The 19,551-nt window shown below is 43.5% G+C and overlaps 18 non-coding genes and 1 pseudogene across 18 annotated transcripts; 1 reads left to right on the top strand and 18 right to left on the bottom strand.

The window, feature by feature from the left end:
• Window positions 1-122: 122 nt before the first annotated feature.
• On the bottom strand, window positions 123-196 carry TRNAR-CCU (transfer RNA arginine (anticodon CCU)). Its single transcript has one exon. It is a non-coding gene; the product is annotated as a tRNA-Arg (tRNA).
• A 6,421-nt stretch (window positions 197-6,617) lies between these two features.
• LOC135020323 (U1 spliceosomal RNA) lies at window positions 6,618-6,781 on the bottom strand. Its single transcript, XR_010217760.1, has one exon. It is a non-coding gene; the product is annotated as a U1 spliceosomal RNA (small nuclear RNA).
• A 671-nt stretch (window positions 6,782-7,452) lies between these two features.
• LOC135020306 (U1 spliceosomal RNA) lies at window positions 7,453-7,615 on the bottom strand. Its single transcript, XR_010217748.1, has one exon. It is a non-coding gene; the product is annotated as a U1 spliceosomal RNA (small nuclear RNA).
• Window positions 7,616-7,767: 152 nt separating this feature from the next.
• Window positions 7,768-7,931, bottom strand: LOC135020341 (U1 spliceosomal RNA). The gene has a single exon (XR_010217777.1). It is a non-coding gene; the product is annotated as a U1 spliceosomal RNA (small nuclear RNA).
• A 670-nt stretch (window positions 7,932-8,601) lies between these two features.
• On the bottom strand, window positions 8,602-8,764 carry LOC135020302 (U1 spliceosomal RNA). The gene has a single exon (XR_010217744.1). It is a non-coding gene; the product is annotated as a U1 spliceosomal RNA (small nuclear RNA).
• A 152-nt stretch (window positions 8,765-8,916) lies between these two features.
• Window positions 8,917-9,080, bottom strand: LOC135020265 (U1 spliceosomal RNA). The gene has a single exon (XR_010217708.1). It is a non-coding gene; the product is annotated as a U1 spliceosomal RNA (small nuclear RNA).
• Window positions 9,081-9,776: 696 nt separating this feature from the next.
• On the bottom strand, window positions 9,777-9,918 carry LOC135020312 (U1 spliceosomal RNA; annotated as a pseudogene).
• Window positions 9,919-10,070: 152 nt separating this feature from the next.
• Window positions 10,071-10,234, bottom strand: LOC135020259 (U1 spliceosomal RNA). The gene has a single exon (XR_010217703.1). It is a non-coding gene; the product is annotated as a U1 spliceosomal RNA (small nuclear RNA).
• Window positions 10,235-10,905: 671 nt separating this feature from the next.
• LOC135020272 (U1 spliceosomal RNA) lies at window positions 10,906-11,068 on the bottom strand. Its single transcript, XR_010217715.1, has one exon. It is a non-coding gene; the product is annotated as a U1 spliceosomal RNA (small nuclear RNA).
• A 152-nt stretch (window positions 11,069-11,220) lies between these two features.
• On the bottom strand, window positions 11,221-11,384 carry LOC135020266 (U1 spliceosomal RNA). The gene has a single exon (XR_010217709.1). It is a non-coding gene; the product is annotated as a U1 spliceosomal RNA (small nuclear RNA).
• A 671-nt stretch (window positions 11,385-12,055) lies between these two features.
• Window positions 12,056-12,218, bottom strand: LOC135020269 (U1 spliceosomal RNA). Its single transcript, XR_010217712.1, has one exon. It is a non-coding gene; the product is annotated as a U1 spliceosomal RNA (small nuclear RNA).
• Window positions 12,219-12,370: 152 nt separating this feature from the next.
• On the bottom strand, window positions 12,371-12,534 carry LOC135020343 (U1 spliceosomal RNA). The gene has a single exon (XR_010217779.1). It is a non-coding gene; the product is annotated as a U1 spliceosomal RNA (small nuclear RNA).
• A 671-nt stretch (window positions 12,535-13,205) lies between these two features.
• Window positions 13,206-13,368, bottom strand: LOC135020271 (U1 spliceosomal RNA). Its single transcript, XR_010217714.1, has one exon. It is a non-coding gene; the product is annotated as a U1 spliceosomal RNA (small nuclear RNA).
• Window positions 13,369-13,520: 152 nt separating this feature from the next.
• LOC135020267 (U1 spliceosomal RNA) lies at window positions 13,521-13,684 on the bottom strand. The gene has a single exon (XR_010217710.1). It is a non-coding gene; the product is annotated as a U1 spliceosomal RNA (small nuclear RNA).
• Window positions 13,685-14,355: 671 nt separating this feature from the next.
• LOC135020313 (U1 spliceosomal RNA) lies at window positions 14,356-14,518 on the bottom strand. The gene has a single exon (XR_010217752.1). It is a non-coding gene; the product is annotated as a U1 spliceosomal RNA (small nuclear RNA).
• A 153-nt stretch (window positions 14,519-14,671) lies between these two features.
• LOC135020335 (U1 spliceosomal RNA) lies at window positions 14,672-14,835 on the bottom strand. The gene has a single exon (XR_010217771.1). It is a non-coding gene; the product is annotated as a U1 spliceosomal RNA (small nuclear RNA).
• Window positions 14,836-15,506: 671 nt separating this feature from the next.
• Window positions 15,507-15,669, bottom strand: LOC135020310 (U1 spliceosomal RNA). Its single transcript, XR_010217750.1, has one exon. It is a non-coding gene; the product is annotated as a U1 spliceosomal RNA (small nuclear RNA).
• Window positions 15,670-15,821: 152 nt separating this feature from the next.
• LOC135020263 (U1 spliceosomal RNA) lies at window positions 15,822-15,985 on the bottom strand. The gene has a single exon (XR_010217707.1). It is a non-coding gene; the product is annotated as a U1 spliceosomal RNA (small nuclear RNA).
• A 2,755-nt stretch (window positions 15,986-18,740) lies between these two features.
• LOC135020315 (U1 spliceosomal RNA) lies at window positions 18,741-18,904 on the top strand. The gene has a single exon (XR_010217753.1). It is a non-coding gene; the product is annotated as a U1 spliceosomal RNA (small nuclear RNA).
• The last annotated feature ends 647 nt before the right edge of the window (window positions 18,905-19,551 follow it).

The raw sequence follows: 19,551 nt of genomic DNA, 5'->3' as shown, positions 1-19,551 counted from the left end.
ACTTAATCAAATCTAACTCTGATTACATCAGAGAAGGCCAGGTACCCTACACCATAACAGGTGGTTTGAAATTTTGACTTGTCTACTTAAAGATCACCAAAATCTGATAACAAGGTCAATTACGTCCCTGGGTGGGATTGAACCACCAACCTTTTGGTTAGGAGCCGGACACACTAACCGATTGCGCCACAGAGACACTTTGCAAAAAGTCCATACTGACAAAGGCTAATAAGCATACATCTAGAACGTTTCCTAGAAAAACTTTAAAAAGTCAATAATCTGGAGAGTTTTTGTAAGATGTTTCTTCCATCAACCAACGAAGAAACACATTGGTACTTTCCCATGATGAGTGAGTGCTTCAGGATCTCTTGCACTTACATGTGCTGCAGAGTACTGCAATGGAAGCATGCTGGGCCCATAACCCAGAGGTAGGCAGATTGAAACTATCCTTTGCTATATGCATTTTTTTTTGTTAATTTAAGTAATCAAAACTGGGATTGATATTTTTGCTCTTTTATTTTTACTTAAAGTACAATAACTTTTACCATTTTAATTTGTTTTAATAGTATATTGACAGTATAGTTTTCTTTAAAAAATCCACTTAATTTTCTTTACCCTATTATTAAAAGGGTAATTGACAAAAACAAACTACATTGTCACCAGAAGAGCAATACAAAATGTACAAGTGATATATTAAAATCATCTTTCCAGCTTGAATTTCAATGATGCATTGGGGCAACGATTTTGTGAGAAACATCTTCACCCTTAAATAAAGATTTTCTTAATTCCTTACCTGTGTGCTAATTAGATATCACCTTGTTTTCACATTAAACAGACTTCTACATGAGAAAGCAGCAAGGATGCAGTGGCGTTAATGTTTCCTGGTGTCAACCTGTATTATTTCAGTAGACATTGAAATGAGGATGCATCTTGCTGCCTTTCCAATTAAGCAAGTTTAATTTAGTTATAGGTGAAAAACCATCCCTACAAAGGTGTTAATCAGAGACTTGGCTTTGTGGACACTTTTCAGAGAACAAATTTGTTAGCATAAAAATAAAGCCAGAAAATGAAGAGCTGTTTAATCACTCAATTGGATTTTTTTGCCAGCATATTTTTTTTCTCTGCAACCCACTGCTAAATTGTGCTTCCTAGCTGTTTTTTTTAAAATCACTTAATCAAATCTAACTCTGATTACATCAGAGAAGGCCAGGTACCCTACATCATAAGAGGGGGTTTGAAATTTTGACTTGTCTACTTAAAGATCACCAAAACCTGATCACAAGGTCACTTTCATCCCTGGGTGGGATTGAACCACCAACCTTTTGGTTAGTAGCCAAACACACTAACTGATTGCACCACAGAGACACTTTGCAAAAGTGGATACTGACAAAGGCTAATAAGCATTCATCTAGAACGTTTCCTACAAAAACTTTAAAAAGTCAATAATCTGGAGAGTTTTTGTAAGATGTTTCTTAGATCAACCAACGAAGAAACACATTGGTACTTTCCCATGATGAGTGAGTGCTTCAGGATCTCTTGCACTTACATGTGCAGCAGAGTACTGCAATGGAAGCATGCTGGGCCCATAACCCAGAGGTAGGCAGATTAAAACTATCCTCTGCTATATGCATTTTTTTTTAATTAAAGTAATCCAAAACTGGGATTGATATTTTAGCTCTTTTATTTTTACTTAAAGTACACTAACTTTTACCATTTTAATTTGTTTTAATATTATATTGACAGTATTGTTTTCTTTCAAAAATCCACTTAATTTTCTTTACCCTATTATTAAAATGGTAATTGACAAAAACAAACTACATTGTCACCAGAAGAGCAATACAAAATGTACAAGTGATATATTAAAATCATCTTTCCAGCTTGAATTTCAATGATGCATTGGGGCAACGATTTTGTGAGAAACATCTTCACCCTTAAATAAAGATTTTCTTAATTCCTTACCTGTGTCCTAATTAGATATCACCTTGTTTTCACATTAAACAGACTTCCACATGAGAAAGCAGCAAGGATGCAGTGGCGTTAATGTTTCCTGGTATCAACCCGTATTATTTCAGTAGACATTGAAATGAGGATGCATCTTGCTGCCTTTCCAATGAAGCAAGTTTAATTTAGTAATAGGTGAAAAACCATCCCTACAAAGGTGTTAATCAGAGACTTGGCTTTGTGGACACTTTTCAGAGAACAAATTTGTTAGCATAAAAATAAAGCCAGAAAATGAAGAGCTGTTTAATCACTCAATTGGATTTTTTTGCCAGCATATTTCTTTTTCTCTGCAACCCACTGCTAAATTGTGCTTCCTAGCTGTTTTTATAAAATCACTGAATCAAATCTAACTCTGATTACATCAGAGAAGGCCAGGTACCCTACACCATAAGAGGGGGTTTGAAATTTTGACTTGTCTACTTAAAGATCACCAAAATCTGATAACAAGGTCAATTACGTCCCTTGGTGGGATTGAACCACCAACCTTTTGGTTAATAGCCATACACACTAACTGATTGCGCCACAGAGACACTTTGCAAAAGTACATACTGACAAAGGCTAATAAGCATTCATCTAAAACGTTTCCTAGAAAAACTTTAAAAAGTCAATAATCTGGAGAGTTTTTGTAAGATGTTTCTTCCATCAACCAACGAAGAAACACATTGGTACTTTCCCATGATGAGTGAGTGCTTCAGGATCTCTTGCACTTACATGTGCAGCAGAGTACTGCAATGGAAGCATGCTGGGCCCATAACCCAGAGGTAGGCAGATTAAAACTATCCTCTGCTATATGCATTTTTTTTTGTTAATTTAAGTAATCCAAAACTGGGATTGATATTTTTGCTCTTTTATTTTTCATTAAAGTACAATAACTTTTACCATTTTAATTTGTTTTAATAGTATATTGAAAGTATTGTTTTCTTTTAAAAATCCACTTAATTTTCTTTACCCTATTATTAAAATGGTAATTGACAAAAACAAACTACATTGTCACCAGAAGAGCAATACAAAATGTACAAGTGATATATTAAAATCATCTTTCCAGCTTGAATTTCAATGATGCATTGGGGCAACGATTTTGTAAGAAACATTTTCACCCTTAAATAAAGATTTTCTTAATTCCTAACCTGTGTGCTAATTAGATATCACCTTGTTTTCACATTAAACAGACTTCCACATGAGAAAGCAGCAAGGATGCAGTGGCGTTAATGTTTCCTGGTGTCAACCTGTATTATTTCAGTAGACATTGAAATGAGGATGCATCTTGCTGCCTTTCCAATGAAGCAAGTTTAATTTAGTAATAGGTGAAAAACCATCCTTACAAAGGTGTTAATCAGAGACTTGGCTTTGTGGACACTTTTCAGAGAACAAATTTGTTAGCATAAAAATAAAGCCAGAAAATGAAGAGCTGTTTAATCTCTCAATTGGATTTTTTTGCCAGCATATTTCTTTTTCTCTGCAACCCGCTGCTAAATTGTGCTTCCTAGCTGTTTTTATAAAATCACTGAATCAAATCTAACTCTGATTACATCAGAGAAGGCCAGGTACCCTACACCATAACAGGGGGTTTGAAATGTTGACTTGTCTACTTAAAGATCACTAAAATCTGATAACAAGGTCAATTACGTCCCTGGGTGGGATTGAACCACCAACCTTTTGGTTAATAGCCTTACACACTAACTGTTTGCGCCACAGAGACACTTTGCAAAAGTCCATACTGACAAAGGCTAATAAGCATTCATCTAAAACGTTTCCCAGAAAAACTTTAAAAAGTCAATAATCTGGAGAGTTTTTTTAAGATGTTTCTTCCATCAACCAACGAAGAAACACATTGGTACTTTCCCATGATGAGTGAGTGCTTTAGGATCTCTTGCACTTACATGTGCAGCAGAGTACAGCAATGGAAGCATGCTGGGCCCATAACCCAGCGGTAGGCAGATTGAAACTATCCTCTGCTATATGCATTTTTTTTTGTTAATTAAAGTAATCCAAAACTGGGATTGATATTTTGGCTCTTTTATTTTTACTTAAAGTACAATAACTTTTACCATTTTAATTTGTTTTAATAGTATATTGACAGTATTGTTTTCTTTCAAAAATCCACTTAATTTTCTTTACCCTATTATTAAAATGGTAATTGACAAAAACAAACTACATTGTCACCAGAAGAGCAATACAAACTGTACTAGTGATATATTAAAATCATCTTTCCAGCTTGAATTTCAATGATGCATTGGGGCAACGATTTTGTAAGAAACATTTTCACCCTTAAATAAAGATTTTCTTAATTCCTTACCTGTGTGCTAATTAGATATCACCTTGTTTTCACATTAAACAGACTTCCACATGAGAAAGCAGCAAGGATGCAGTGGCGTTAATGTTTCCTGGTGTCAACCTGTATTATTTCAGTAGACATTGAAATGAGGATGCATCTTGCTGCCTTTCCAATGAAGCAAGTTTAATTTAGTAATAGGTGAAAAACCATCCTTACAAAGGTGTTAATCAGAGACTTGGCTTTGTGGACACTTTTCAGAGAACAAATTTGTTAGCATAAAAATAAAGCCAGAAAATGAAGAGCTGTTTAATCACTCAATTGAATTTTTTTTGCAAGCATATTTCTTTTTCTCTGCAACCCACTGCTAAATTGTGCTTCCTAGCTGTTTTTATAAAATCACTGAATCAAATCTAACTACATCAGAGAAGGCCAGGTACCCTACACCATAACAGGGGGTTTGAAATTTTGACTTGTCTACTTACAGATCACCAAAATCTGATAACAAGGTCAATTACGTCCCTGGGTGGGATTGAACCACCAACCTTTTAGTTAATAGCCGTTCACACTAACTGATTGTGCCACAGAGACACTTTGAAAAATTCCATACTGACAAAGGCTAATAAGCATTCATCTAAAACGTTTCCTAGAAAAACTTTAAAAAGTCAATAATCTGGAGAGTTTTTGTAAGATGTTTCTTCCATCAACCAACGAAGAAACACATTGGTACTTTCCCATGATGAGTGAGTGCTTCAGGATCTCTTGCACTTACATGTGCAGCAGAGTACTGCAATGGAAGCATGCTGGGCCTATAACCCAGAGGTAGGCAGATTGAAACAATCCTCTGCTATATGCATTTTTTTTAGTTAAAGTAATCCAAAACTGGGATTGATATTTTAGCTCTTTTATTTTTACTTAAAGTACAATAACTTTTACCATCTTAATTTGTTTTAATAGTATATTGACAGTATTGTTTTCTTTCAAAAATCCACTTAATTTTCTTTACCCTATTATTAAAATGGTAATTGACAAAAACAAACTACATTGTCACCAGAAGAGCAATACAAAATGTACAAGTGATATATTAAAATCATCTTTCCAGCTTGAATTTCAATGATGCATTGGGGCAACAATTTTGTGAGAAACATCTTCACCCTTAAATAAAGATTTTCTTAATTCCTTACCTGTGTGCTACTTAGATATCACCTTGTTTTCACATTAAACAGACTTCCACATGAGAAAGCAGCAAGGATGCATTGGCGTTAATGTTTCCTGGTGTCAACCCGTATTATTTCAGTAGACATTGAAATGAGGATGCATCTTGCTGCCTTTCCAATGAAGCAAGTTTAATTCAGTAATAGGTGAAAAACCATCCCTACAAAGGTGTTCATCAGAGACTTGGCTTTGTGGACACTTTTCAGAGAACAAATTTGTTAGCATAAAAATAAAGCCAGAAAATGAAGAGCTGTTTAATCACTCAATTGGATTTTTCTGCCAGCATATTTTTTTTTCTCTGCAACCCACTGCTAAATTGTGCTTCCTAGCTGTTTTTTTATAAAATCACTTAATCAAATCTAACTCTGGTTACATCAGAGAAGGCCAGGTACCCTACATCATAAGAGGGGGTTTGAAATTTTGACTTGTCTACTTAAAGATCACCAAAACCTGATCACAAGGTCAATTACATTCCAGGGTGGGATTGAACCATCAACCTTTTGGTTAGTAGCCAAACACACTAACTGATTGCGCAACAGAGACACTTTGCAAAAGTGCATACTGACAAAGGCTAATAAGCATTCATCTAGAACGTTTCCTAGAAAAACTTTAGAAAGTCAATAATCTGGAGAGTTTTTGTAAGATGTTTCTTAGATCAACCAACGAAGAAACACATTGGTACTTTCCCATGATGAGTGAGTGCTTCAGGATCTCTTGCACTTACATGTGCAGCAGAGTACTGCAATGGAAGCATGCTGGGCCCATAACCCAGAGGTAGGCAGATTGAAACTATCCTCTGCTATATGCATTTTTTTTGTTAATTAAAGTAATCCAAAACTGGGATTGATATTTTAGCTCTTTTATTTTTACTTAAAGTACAATAACTTTTACCATTTTAATTTGTTTTAATAGTATATTGACAGTATTGTTTTCTTTCAAAAATCAACTTAATAGTATCTCACCTGGCAGGTAAGTAGGAGTTGGGCTAGAGCTGGGGAGGGTCGCTGCTCGGGCACCCCCCTGTCAAGTGAAGGAGATCCAACTGAGGCAGCACAAGGGAACTCTCGAAAGAAGAACAAGGCTAGAGGAAGATCTGAGACAAAGAAATCTGACTTTTACCAGAGCTGACCAGAGGAAAGCACAAACACAGTCCCCCACTACCACAAATAATGCAGTCGAGTTTCCCACATTTGGGGAAATCACAGGGGTCAGCATACCCAGAATGCAATGAATGAACCTCACCCTGGGAGAACAATCTTCATGACCATGGTATCTCCTATGCAAAATAAGTATGATTTGGGATAGGGCTGGGGAGGGCCGCTGCTCAGGCACATCTCTGTCAAGTAAAGGAGATTCAACTGAGGCAGCACAAGGGAACTCTCATCTGGGGACAACAACTGCAGGGAGAACACATATTTTCAGATGAACATGGGAGGGCAGAAGGCTGCCTAATACTGAAGAACCCCCAAACAACAAACCAAATGCAACAACTTGTGCAAGCATTCCTGGGGGAAGGTCTGCAGAAGACGGATTTGCATACGGTGATGTCATCCAAGCAGTGGGCCAAAGTTGGCTGGAACCCTCATCTGCATATGAAAAGAGAAAAGGGGTATGCAGGGCATGGCGGCCTTTTGCGGCGCTTGGATGACCCCTAGTTCGCATTAAACACCTCCACCCTCCTTCGGTATGGGGCTCATGTTGGCTATGCCCCAGCCCCTGAAGCATTCAAGCTGATTTGTTGCAGCAGCTGGGCACTGTAACAGCTCCAGAGCTGCTCTGTAAGGCAAGTAAAAGGGTGTGGGCCCTGCAGCACTACCTGTAGTTCGCATTGTGTGTTGGAAGGCACAAATTAAGCATACGGGAGAAGTCAGGATAGTGCGCAAGGGCATAGAAGGGAGCGGCTCAAGAAAAGAGAAGTGGAAACAGACAGCAAACTAGGCTGGAGAGAGACCTGAGACAAAGAGATCTGAATTATACGAGAGCCGACCAGGGGAAACACAAATTATGCAGTCAAGTTTCCCACATTTGGGGAAATCGCAGGAGCAGCACACCCAGAGTGCATTGGGTGAGCCTTGCCCTGGAAGAAGCAACTTCATGATCATAGTATCTCACCTGGCAGGTAAGTAGGAGTTGGGCTAGAGCTGGGGAGGGTCGCTGCTCAGGCACCCCCCTGTCAAGTGAAGGAGATCCAACTGAGGCAGCACAAGGAAACTCTCGAAAGAAGAACAAGGCTAGAGGAAGATCTGAGACAAATAAATCTGACTTTTACCAGAGCTGACCAGAGGAAAGAACAAACACAGTCCCCCACTACCACAAATAATGCAGTCGAGTTTCCCACATTTGGGGAAATCATAGGGGTCAGCATACCCAGAATGCAATGAATGAACCTCACCCTGGGAGAACAATCTTCATGACCATGGTATCTCCTATGCAAAATAAATATGATTTGGGATAGGGCTGGGGAGGGCCGCTGCTCAGGCACATCTCTGTCAAGTAAAGGAGATTCAACTGAGGCAGCACAAGGGAACTCTCATCTGGGGACAACAACTGCAGGGAGAACACATATTTTCAGATGAACATGGGAGGGCAGAAGGCTGCCTAATACTGAAGCACCCCCAAACAACAAACCAAATGCAACAACTAGGCAAGCATTCCTGGGGGAAGGCCTGCAGCAGATGGATTTGCATATGGTGATGTCATCCAAGCAGTGGGTCAAAGTTGGCTTCAACCCTCGTCTGCATAAGAAAAGAGAAAAGGGGCGTGCAGGGCATGGCGGCCTTTTGCAGCGCTTGGATGACCCCTAGTTCGCATTAAACACCTCCACCCTCCTTCGGTGTGAGGCTCATGTTGGCTATGCCCCAGCCCCTGAAGCATTCAAGCTGATTTCTTGCAGCAGCTGGGCACTGTAACAGCTCCAGAGCTGCTCTGTAAGGCAAATAAAAGGGTGTGGGACCTGCAGCACTACCTGTAGTTCGCATTGTGCGTTGGAAGGCACAAAGTAAGCAGACGGGAGAAGTCAGGATAGTGCGCAAGGGCATAGAAGGGAGCGGCTCAATAAAAGAGAAGTGGAAACAGACAGCAAACTAGGCTGGAGAGAGACCTGAGACAAAGAGATCTGAATTATACGAGAGCCGACCAGAGGAAACACAAATTATGCAGTCAAGTGTCCCACATTTGGGGAAATCAGAGGAGCAGCACACCCAGAGTGCAATGGGTGAGCCTTGCCCTGGGAGAAGCACCTTCCTGATCATAGTATTTCACCTGGCAGGTAAGTAGGAGATGGGCTAGAGCTGGGGAGGGTCGCTGCTCGGGCACCCCCCTGTCAAGTGAAGGAGATCCAACTGAGGCAGCACAAGGGAACTCTCGAAAGAAGAACAAGGCTAGAGGAAGATCTGAGACAAAGAAATCTGACTTTTACCAGAGCTGACCAGAGGAAAGCACAAACACAGTCCCCCACTACCACATTAAATGCAGTCGAGTTTCCCACATTTGGGGAAATCACAGGGGTCAGCATTCCCAGAATGCAATGAATGAACCTCACCCTGGGAGAACAATCTTCATGACCATGGTATCTCCTATACAAAATAAGTATGTTTTGGGATAGGGCTGGGGTGGGCCGCTGCTCAGGCACATCTCTGTCAAGTAAAGAAGATTCAACTGAGGCAGCACAAGGGAACTCTCATCTGGGGACAACAACTGCAGGGAGAACACATATTTTCAGATGAACATGGGAGGGCAGAAGGCTGCCTAATACTGAAGCACCCCCAAACAACAAACCAAATACAACAACTAGTACAAGCATTCCTGGGGGAAGGTCTGCAGAAGACGGATTTGCTTACGGTGATGTCATCCAAGCAGTGGGCCAAAAGTGGCTGGAACCCTCATCTGCATATGAAAAGAGAAAAGGGGTATGCAGGGCATGGCGGCCTTTTGCGGCGCTTGGATGACCCCTAGTTCGCATTAAACACCCCCACCCTCCTTCGGTGTAGGGCTCATGTTGGCCATGCCCATGCCCCTGAAGCATTCAAGCTGATTTCTTGCAGCAGCTGGGCACTGTAATAGCTCCAGAGCTGCTCTTTAAGGCAAGTAAAAGGGTGTGGGCCCTGCAGCACTACCTGTAGTTTGCATTATGCATTGTAAGGCACAAAGTAAGCAGACGGGAGGAGAAGTCAGGTTAGTGCACAAGGGTATTGAAGGGAGGGGCTCAAGAAAAAAAGAAGTGGAAACAGACAGCAAACTAGGCTGGAGAGAGACCTGAGACAAAGAGATCTGAATTATATGAGAGCCGACCAGGGGAAACACAAATTATGCAGTCAAGTTTCCCACATTTGGGGAAATCGTATGGGCAGCACACCCAGAGTGCAATGGGTGAGCCTTGCCCTTGGAGAAGCATTTTCATGATCATAGTATCTCACCTGGCAGGTAAGTAGGAGTTGGGCTAGAGCTGGGTAGGGTCGCTGCTCGGGCACCCCCCTGTCAAGTGAAGGAGATCCAACTGAGGCAGCACAAGGGAACTCTCGAAAGAAGAACAAGGCTAGAGGAAGATCTGAGACAAAGAAATCTGACTTTTACCAGAGCTGACCAGAGGAAATCACAAACACAGTACCCCCTTACCACAAATAATGCAGTCGAGTTTCCCACATTTGGGGAAATCATAGGGGTCAGCATACCCAGAATGCAATGAATGAACCTCACCCTGGGAGAACAATCTTCATGACCATGGTATCTCCTATGCAAAATAAGTATGATTTGGGATAGGGCTGGGGAGGGCCGCTGCTCAGGCACATCTCTGTCAAGTAAAGGAGATTCAACTGAGGCAGCACAAGGGAACTCTCATCTGGGGACAACAACTGCAGGGAGAACACATATTTTCAGATGAACATGGAAGGGCAGAAGGCCGCCTAATACTGAAGCACCCCCAAACAACAAACCAAATGCAACAACTAGTGCAAGCATTCCTGGGGGAAGGCCTGCAGCAGATGGATTTGCATATGGTGATGTCATCCAAGCAGTGGGTCAAAGTTGGCTTAAACACTCGTCTGCATATGAAAAGAGAAAAGGGGTATGCAGGGCATGGCGGCCTTTTGCGGCGCTTGGATGACCCCTAGTTCACATTAAACACCTCCACCCTCCTTCGGTGTGGGGCTCATGTTGGCTATGCCCCAGCCCCTGAAGCATTCAAGCTGATTTCTTGCAGCAGCTGGGCACTGTAACAGCTCCAGAGCTGCTCTGTAAGGCAAGTAAAAAGGTGTGGGCCCTGCAGCACTACCTGTAGTTCGCATTGTGCGTTGGAAGGCACAAATTAAGCAGACGGGAGAAGTCAGGATAATGCGCAAGGGCATAGAAGGGAACGGCTCAAGAAAAGAGAAGTGGAAACAGACAGCAAACTAGGCTGGAGAGAGACCTGATACAAAGAGATCTGAATTATACGAGAGCTGACCAGAGGAAACACAAATTATGCAGTCAAGTGTCCCACATTTGGGGAAATCGCAGGAGCAGCACACCCAGAGTGCAATGGGTGAGCCTTGCCCTGGGAGAAGCACCTTCATGATCATAGTATCTCACCTGGCAGGTAAGTAGGAGTTGGGCTAGAGCTGGGGAGGGTCGCTGCTCGGGCACCCCCCTGTCAAGTGAAGGGGATCCAACTGAGGCAGCACAAGGAAACTCTCGAAAGAAGAACAAGGCTAGAGGAAGATCTGAGACAAATAAATCTGACTTTTACCAGAGCTGACTAGTGGAAAGAACAAACACAGTCCCCCACCACCACAAATAATGCAGTCGAGTTTCCCACATTTGGGGAAATCATACGGGTCAGCATACCCAGAATGCAATGACTGAACCTCACCCTGGGAGAACAATCTTCATGACCATGGTATCTCCTATGCAAAATAAGTATGATTTGGGATAGGGCTGGGGAGGGCCGCTGCTCAGGCACATCTCTGTCAAGTAAAGGAGATTCAACTGAGGCAGCACAAGGGAACTCTCAGCTTGGGACAACAACTCCAGGGAGAACACATATTTTCAGATGAACATGGGAGGGCAGAAGGTTGCCTAATACTGAAGCACCCCCAAACAACAAACCAAATGCAACAACTTGTGCAAGCATTCCTGGGGGAAGGCCTGCAGCAGATGGATTTGCATATGGTGATGTCATCCAAGCAGTGGGTCAAAGATGGCTTCAACCCTCGTCTGCATATGAAAAGAGAAAAGGGGCGTGCAGGGCATGGCGGCCTTTTGCGGCGCTTGGATGACCCCTAGTTCGCATTAAACACCTCCACCCTCCTTCGGTGAGGGGCTCATGTTGGCTATGCCCCAGCCCCTGAAGCATTCAAGCTGATTTCTTGCAGCAGCTGGGCACTGTAACAGCTCCAGAGCTGATCTGTAAGGCAAGTAAAAGGGTGTGGGCCCTGCAGCACTACCTGTAGTTCGCATTGTGCGTTGGAAGGCACAAAGTAAGCAGACGGGAGAAGTCAGGATAGTGCGCAAGGGCATAGAAGGGAGCGGCTCAAGAAAAGAGAAGTGGAAACAGACAGCAAACTAGGCTGGAGAGAGACCTGAGACAAAGAGATCTGAATTATACGAGAGCCGACCAGGGGAAACACAAATTATGCAGTCAAGTTTCCCACATTTGGGGAAATCGCAGGAGCAGCACACCCAGAGTGCAATGGGTGAGCCTTGCCCTGGGAGAAGCACCTTCATGATCATAGTATCTCACCTGGCAGGTAAGTAAGATTTGGGATAGAGCTGGGGAGGGTCGCTGCTCTGGCACCCCCCTGTCAAGTGAAGGAGATCCAACCGAGGCAGCACAAGGAAACTCTCGAAAGAAGAACAAGGCTAGAGGAAGATCTGAGACAAAGAAATCTGACTTTTACCAGAGCTGACCAGAGGAAATCACAAACACAGTCCCCCACTACCACAAATAATGCAGTCGAGTTTCCCACATTTGGGGAAATCATAGGGGTCAGCATACCCAGAATGCAATGAATGAACCTCACCCTGGGAGAACAATCTTCATGACCATGGTATCTCCTATGCAAAATAAGTATGATTTGGGATAGGGCTGGGGAGGGCCGCTGCTCTGGCACATCTCTGTCAAGTAAAGGAGATTCAACTGAGGCAGCACAAGGGAACTCTCATCTGGGGACAACAACTGCAGGGAGAACACATATTTTCAGATGAACATGGAAGGGCAGAAGGCCGCCTAATACTGAAGCACCCCCAAACAACAAACCAAATGCAACAACTAGTGCAAGCATTCCTGGGGGAAGGCCTGCAGCAGATGGATTTGCATATGGTGATGTCATCCAAGCAGTGGGTCAAAGTTGGCTTAAACACTCGTCTGCATATGAAAAGAGAAAAGGGGTATGCAGGGCATGGCGGCCTTTTGCGGCGCTTGGATGACCCCTAGTTCACATTAAACACCTCCACCCTCCTTCGGTGTGGGGCTCATGTTGGCTATGCCCCAGCCCCTGAAGCATTCAAGCTGATTTCTTGCAGCAGCTGGGCACTGTAACAGCTCCAGAGCTGCTCTGTAAGGCAAGTAAAAAGGTGTGGGCCCTGCAGCACTACCTGTAGTTCGCATTGTGCGTTGGAAGGCACAAATTAAGCAGACGGGAGAAGTCAGGATAATGCGCAAGGGCATAGAAGGGAACGGCTCAAGAAAAGAGAAGTGGAAACAGACAGCAAACTAGGCTGGAGAGAGACCTGATACAAAGAGATCTGAATTATACGAGAGCTGACCAGAGGAAACACAAATTATGCAGTCAAGTGTCCCACATTTGGGGAAATCGCAGGAGCAGCACACCCAGAGTGCAATGGGTGAGCCTTGCCCTGGGAGAAGCACCTTCATGATCATAGTATCTCACCTGGCAGGTAAGTAGGAGTTGGGCTAGAGCTGGGGAGGGTCGCTGCTCGGGCATCCCCCTGTCAAGTGAAGGGGATCCAACTGAGGCAGCACAAGGAAACTCTCGAAAGAAGAACAAGGCTAGAGGAAGATCTGAGACAAATAAATCTGACTTTTACCAGAGCTGACTAGTGGAAAGAACAAACACAGACCCCCACCACCACAAATAATGCAGTCGAGTTTCCCACATTTGGGGAAATCATACGGGTCAGCATACCCAGAATGCAATGAATGAACCTCACCCTGGGAGAACAATCTTCATGACCATGGTCTCTCCTATGCAAAATAAGTATGATTTGGGATAGGGCTGGGGAGGGCCGCTGCTCAGGCACATCTCTGTCAAGTAAAGGAGATTCAACTGAGGCAGCACAAGGGAACTCTCATCTGGGGACAACAACTGCAGGGAGAACACATATTTTCAGATGAACATGGGAGGGCAGAAGGCTACATAATACTGAAGCACCCCCAAACAACAAACCAAATGCAACAACTAGTGCAAGCATTCCTGGGGGAAGGCCTGCAGCAGATGGATTTGCATATGGTGATGTCATCCAAGCAATGGGTCAAAGTTGGCTTCAACCCTCGTCTGCATATGAAAAGAGAAAAGGGGCGTACAGGGCATGGCAGCCTTTTGCGGCGCTTGGATGACCCCTAGTTCGCATTAAACACCTCCACCCTCCTTCGGTGTGGGGCTCATGTTGGCTATGCCCCAGCCCCTGAAGCATTCAAGCTGATTTCTTGCAGCAGCTGGGCACTGTAACAGCTCCAGAGCTGCTCTGTAAGGCAAGTAAAAGGGCGTGGGCCCTGCAGCACTACCTGTAGTTTGCATTGTGCGTTGGAAGGCACAAAGTAAGCAGACGGGAGAAGTCAGGATAGTGCGCAAGGGCATAGAAGGGAGCGGCTCAAGAAAAGAGAAGTGGAAACAGACAGCAAACTAGGCTGGAGAGAGACCTGAGACAAAGAGATCTGAATTATACGAGAGCCGACCAGGGGAAACACAAATTATGCAGTCAAGTTTCCCACATTTGGGGAAATCACAGGAGCAGCACACCCAGAGTGCAATGGGTGAGACGTGCCCTGGGAGAAGCACCTTCATGATCATAGTATTTCACCAGGCAGGTAAGTAGGAGTTGGGCTAGAGCTGGGGAGGGTCGCTGCTCGGGCACCCCCCTGTCAAGTGAAGGAGATCCAACTGAGGCAACACAAGGGAACTCTCGAAAAGAAGAACAAGGCTAGAGGAAAATCTGAGACAAAGAAATCTGACTTTTACCAGAGCTGACCAGAGGAAAGCACAAACACAGTCCCCCACTACCACAAATAATGCAGTCGAGTTTCCCACATTTGGGGAAATCACAGGGGTCAGCATACCCAGAATGCAATGAATGAACCTCACCCTGGGAGAACAATCTTCATGAAAATGGTATCTCCTATGCAAAATAAGTATGATTTGGGATAGGGCTGGGGAGGACCGCTGCTCAGGCACATCTCTGTCAAGTAAAGGAGATTCAACTGAGGCAGCATAAGGGAATTCTCATCTGGGGACAACAACTGCAGGGAGAACACATATTTTCAGATGAACATGGTAGGGCAGAAGGCTGCCTAATACTGAAGCACCCCCAAACAACAAACCAAATGCAACAACTAGTGCAAGCATTCCCGGGGGAAGGCATGCAGCAGATGGATTTGCATATGGTGATGTCATCCAAGCAGTGGGTCAAAGTTGGCTTCAACCCTCGTCTGCATATGAAAAGAGAAAAGGGGCGTGCAGGGCATGGCGGCCTTTTGCGGCGCTTGGATGACCCCTAGTTCGCATTAAACACCTCCACCCTCCTTCGGTGTAGGGCTCATGTTGGCTATGCCCCAGCCCCTGAAACATTCAAGCTGATTTCTTGCAGCAGCTGGGCACTGTAACAGCTCCAGAGCTGCTCTGTAAGGCAAGTAAAAGGGCGTGGGCCCTGCAGCACTACCTGTAGTTTGCATTGTGCGTTGGAAGGCACAAAGTAAGCAGACGGGAGAAGTCAGGATAGTGCGCAAGGGCATAGAAGGGAGCGGCTCAAGAAAAGAGAAGTGGAAACAGACAGCAAACTAGGCTGGAGAGAGACCTGAGACAAAGAGATCTGAATTATACGAGAGCCGACCAGGGGAAACACAAATTATGCAGTCAAGTGTCCAACATTTGGGGAAACCGCAGGAGCAGCACACCCAGAGTGCAATGGGTGAGCCTTGCCCTGGGAGAAGCACCTTCATGATCATAGTATCTCACCTGGCAGGTAAGTAGGCGTTGGGCTAGAGCTGGGGAGGGTCGCTGCTCGGGCACCCCCCTGTCAAGTGAAGGAGATCCAACTGAGGCAGCACAAGGGAACTCTCGAAAGAAGAACAAGGCTAGAGGAAGATCTGAGACAAAGAAATCTGACTATTACCAGAGCTGACCAGAGGAAAGCACAAACACAGTCCCTCACTACCACAAATAATGTAGTCCAGTTTCCCACATTTGGGGAAATCACAGGGATCAGCATACCCAGAATGCAATGAATGAACCTCACCCTGGGAGAACAATCTTCATGACCATGGTATCTCCTATGCAAAATAAGTATGATTTGGAATAGGGCTGGGGAGGGCTGCTGCTCAGGCACATCTCTGTCAAGAATTTATAAAGTCTATACATATATATAACCAAATGTCAATATATATATATATATATATATATATATATATAGAACCCAGCGCTCCTATCAAAACGTATCTATTTCACCAATTTGTTGCTTATTTAATCTTTATACATCTATTAATTTTCACCATATATTATAAAATGCTGCTCCCATAGGTAGTACTGTTCTACCAATAATAAACCAAATTTTAAAGATAATCACACTTGTTATCAAGGGAGCGCAAAAAATAAAATATACAAGCTCTTTATTTAAAAAAAATATATATAGACAGAAGAAACCCACATTCAATAAAATACAATGGAGTCAACATATATAGGCACCACTATCCATATCGAAATGTAATCAGTATCTATTTCATATTGCCCTTGATGACAACGGAATGTCTATTAAAGTGTCCAAAAAATCCTCCTGGATACAGCTGTTGTAATTTAATCGTTACTTTCCAATTGTAATTGATACATTAAATTCCTTCTTGTGGATGAACAGCAACAGTTGTAACCAACGCCTCTTATTTACTGCAGTTAAAGTTCATATGTAACTCACGTGAGTAATGAAAGAAAACAGGGGGAGAGCGCTGTGATGGTTGGTGAAACACAGCGATATGCTACGACCCCCGTTAACCGTGGCTGGATCTTATTGGCACTCGCGGTCGGGATATTTCTCCCTGCCGTGGGGTAGAGACCTCCTTTTGCTCGGTCTCAAATTGCTTTTTCCCCTTCACCGCTGTCTTTACATCAGACGTCCACCATGATGTAGCTCGTTCATGAACGGGCTTATATCTCAGCAATCAGAGTGTCCGGTAGTCACCTTGCTTACGCGTTTCTCCGCTGTTATCCAAGAGCGGTTTCGTCAGAGGATACATCAGCAGCCTAGCAGGCTCTTTTTAAAATGCACCGGACCAATAGCATTACTAATTAGTTGATTGGATACATACATATACTAATTGGATGCATACATGTAATGACTCATATATGGAACAACTTTCTAATTGCAATTGCACATATAAATGCATTTCATAATATAAAAATAAGCAACATGGTGATTAAAAATAATAATAAAATAAGCAACAAGGTGGTTTAAAAAAATAACAGAAAATATATCATCTATATACAGATTAACCTCTAATCTTTCAATCAATACCTCATATCTATAATCACATATACATTATTCAGAAACTCAGCACTAAGGATCCCCATTTACTTATATAAAACCTTTTAGGGTAACATAAATCCATGCCACTTCTAAAGCTGCTCTCGTGGCGCAGGGGAAACATCACCTGCACTCTATGCAGCGAGTCCCATGTTCGAATCCAACCTGCTAAGCTTAACATCCATATTATTTATTTACTTTTAATGGGATCATTCTATCAATTCATTTTTACCTTTAATTTTTGTTAATATTATTTCTATATTTCATTATTTTAACCCCTGGAATAATTACATTGCTGCTTAAACAACAAAAAGAATTGAATAAAAAATAAATATTAAACAGACAATTTAAGGATTCGAAGATTTAAAGATTTAAAGATTTTAAAATTTAAAACAGGGAGGGGGGGAGGGAGGGGGGGCCTTTTGGGAGAAGGAGGGGGGAAAAAATAAAATAAAAATAAAAATATATATATATATAGAACCAAGAGAAAGTGTAAAAAGAGGATGGAGGAAGAAATCTGATGTTCATCATTACTAGTGGATTTTACTAAAGAACTTTAAAGGAACACACACAACAGGATTATACAGTTTCATCCTAAGAGGAAAGCTGTTCCCAAAATAGCTACTTCTAATAATTTTGTTTATTTATTAAACATACAATAAATGGATATTCAATAAATAATATATTAGGTAAATCAATAGATAAAATCTTCAGAGACTGCCAATGTTGTTCAGTTCGATGCTCTCATTCAGACCATCAGGAGTAAGGGTACCCAAAGAAAAAATCCCAAATGCCTCCCTTGTCAAGTAAAGGAGATTCAACTGAGGCAGCACAAGGGAACTCTCATCTGGGGACAACAACTGCAGGGAGAACACATATTTTCAGATGAACATGGGAGGGCAGAAGGCTGCCTAATACTGAAGCACCCCCAAACAACAAACCAAATGCAACAACTAGTGCAAGCATTCCTTGGGGAAGGTCTGCAGAAGATGGATTTGCATACGGTGATGTCAGCCAAGCAGTGGGCCAAAGTTGGCTGGAACCCTCATCTGCATATGAAAAGAGAAAAGGGGTATGCAGGGCATGGCGGCCTTTTGCGGCGCTTGGATGACCCCTAGTTTGCATTAAACACCCCCACCCTCCTTCGGTGTGGGGCTCATGTTGGCCATGCCCCAGCCCCTGAAGCATTCAAGCTGATTTCTTGCAGCAGCTGGGCACTGTAACAGCTCCAGAGCTACACTGTAAGGCAAGTAAAAGGGCGTGGGCCCTGCAGCACTACCTGTAGTTCGCATTGTGCGTTGGAAGGCACAAAGTACGCAGACGGGAGAAGTCAAGATAGTGCGCAAGGGCATAGAAGGGAGCGGCTCAAGAAAAGAGAAATGGAAACAGACAGCAAACTAGGCTGGAGAGAGACCTAAGACAAAGAGATCTGAATTATACGAGAGCCAACCAGGGGAAACACAAATTATGCAGCCAAGTTTACCACATTTGGGGAAATCGCAGGAGCAGCACACTCAGAGTGCAATAGGTGAGCCTTGCCCTGGGAGAAGCACCTTCATGATCATGAAGGTGCTTCTCCCAGGGCAAGGCTCATCCATTGCACTCTGGGTGTGCTGCTCCTGCGATTTCCCCAAATGTGGGAAAGTTGACTGCATAATTTGTGTTTCCCCTGGTCGGCTCTCGTATAATTCAGATCTCTTTGTCTCAGGTCTCTCTCCAGCCTAGTTTGCTGTCTGTTTCCACTTCTCTTTTCTTGAGCCGCTCCCTTCTATGCCCTTGCGCACTATCTTGACTTCTCCCGTCTGCTTACTTTGTGCCTTCCAACGCACAATGCGAACTACAGGTAGTGCTGCAGGGCCCACACCCTTTTACTTGCCTTACAGAGCAGCTCTGGAGCTATTACAGTGCCCAGCTGCTGCAAGTAATCAGCTTGAATGCTTCAGGGGCTGGGGCATAGCCAACATGAGCCCCACACCGAAGTAGGGTGGAGGTGTTTAATGCGAACTAGGGGTCATCCAAGCGCCGCAAAAGGCCGCCATGCCCTGCACGCCCCTTTTCTCTTTTCATATGCAGACGAGGGTTGAAGCCAACTTTGACCCACTACTTGGATGACATCACCATATGCAAATCCATCTGCTGCAGGCCTTCCCCCAGGAATGCTTGTACTAGTTGTTGCATTTGGTTTGTTGTTTGGGGGTGCTTCAGTATTAGGCAGCCTTCTGCCCTCCCATGTTCATCTGAAAATATGTGTTCTCCCTGCAGTTGTTGTCCCCAGATGAGAGTTCCCTTGTGCTGCCTCAGTTGAATCTCCTTTACTTGACAGAGATGTGCCTGAGCAGCGG

Source organism: Pseudophryne corroboree, unplaced genomic scaffold (genome assembly GCF_028390025.1).
Source record: "Pseudophryne corroboree isolate aPseCor3 unplaced genomic scaffold, aPseCor3.hap2 scaffold_346, whole genome shotgun sequence".
NCBI lineage: Eukaryota > Metazoa > Chordata > Amphibia > Anura > Myobatrachidae > Pseudophryne > Pseudophryne corroboree.
Note: the sequence above shows the minus strand (reverse complement) of the source record. Positions and strands in the feature narration are given on the sequence as shown.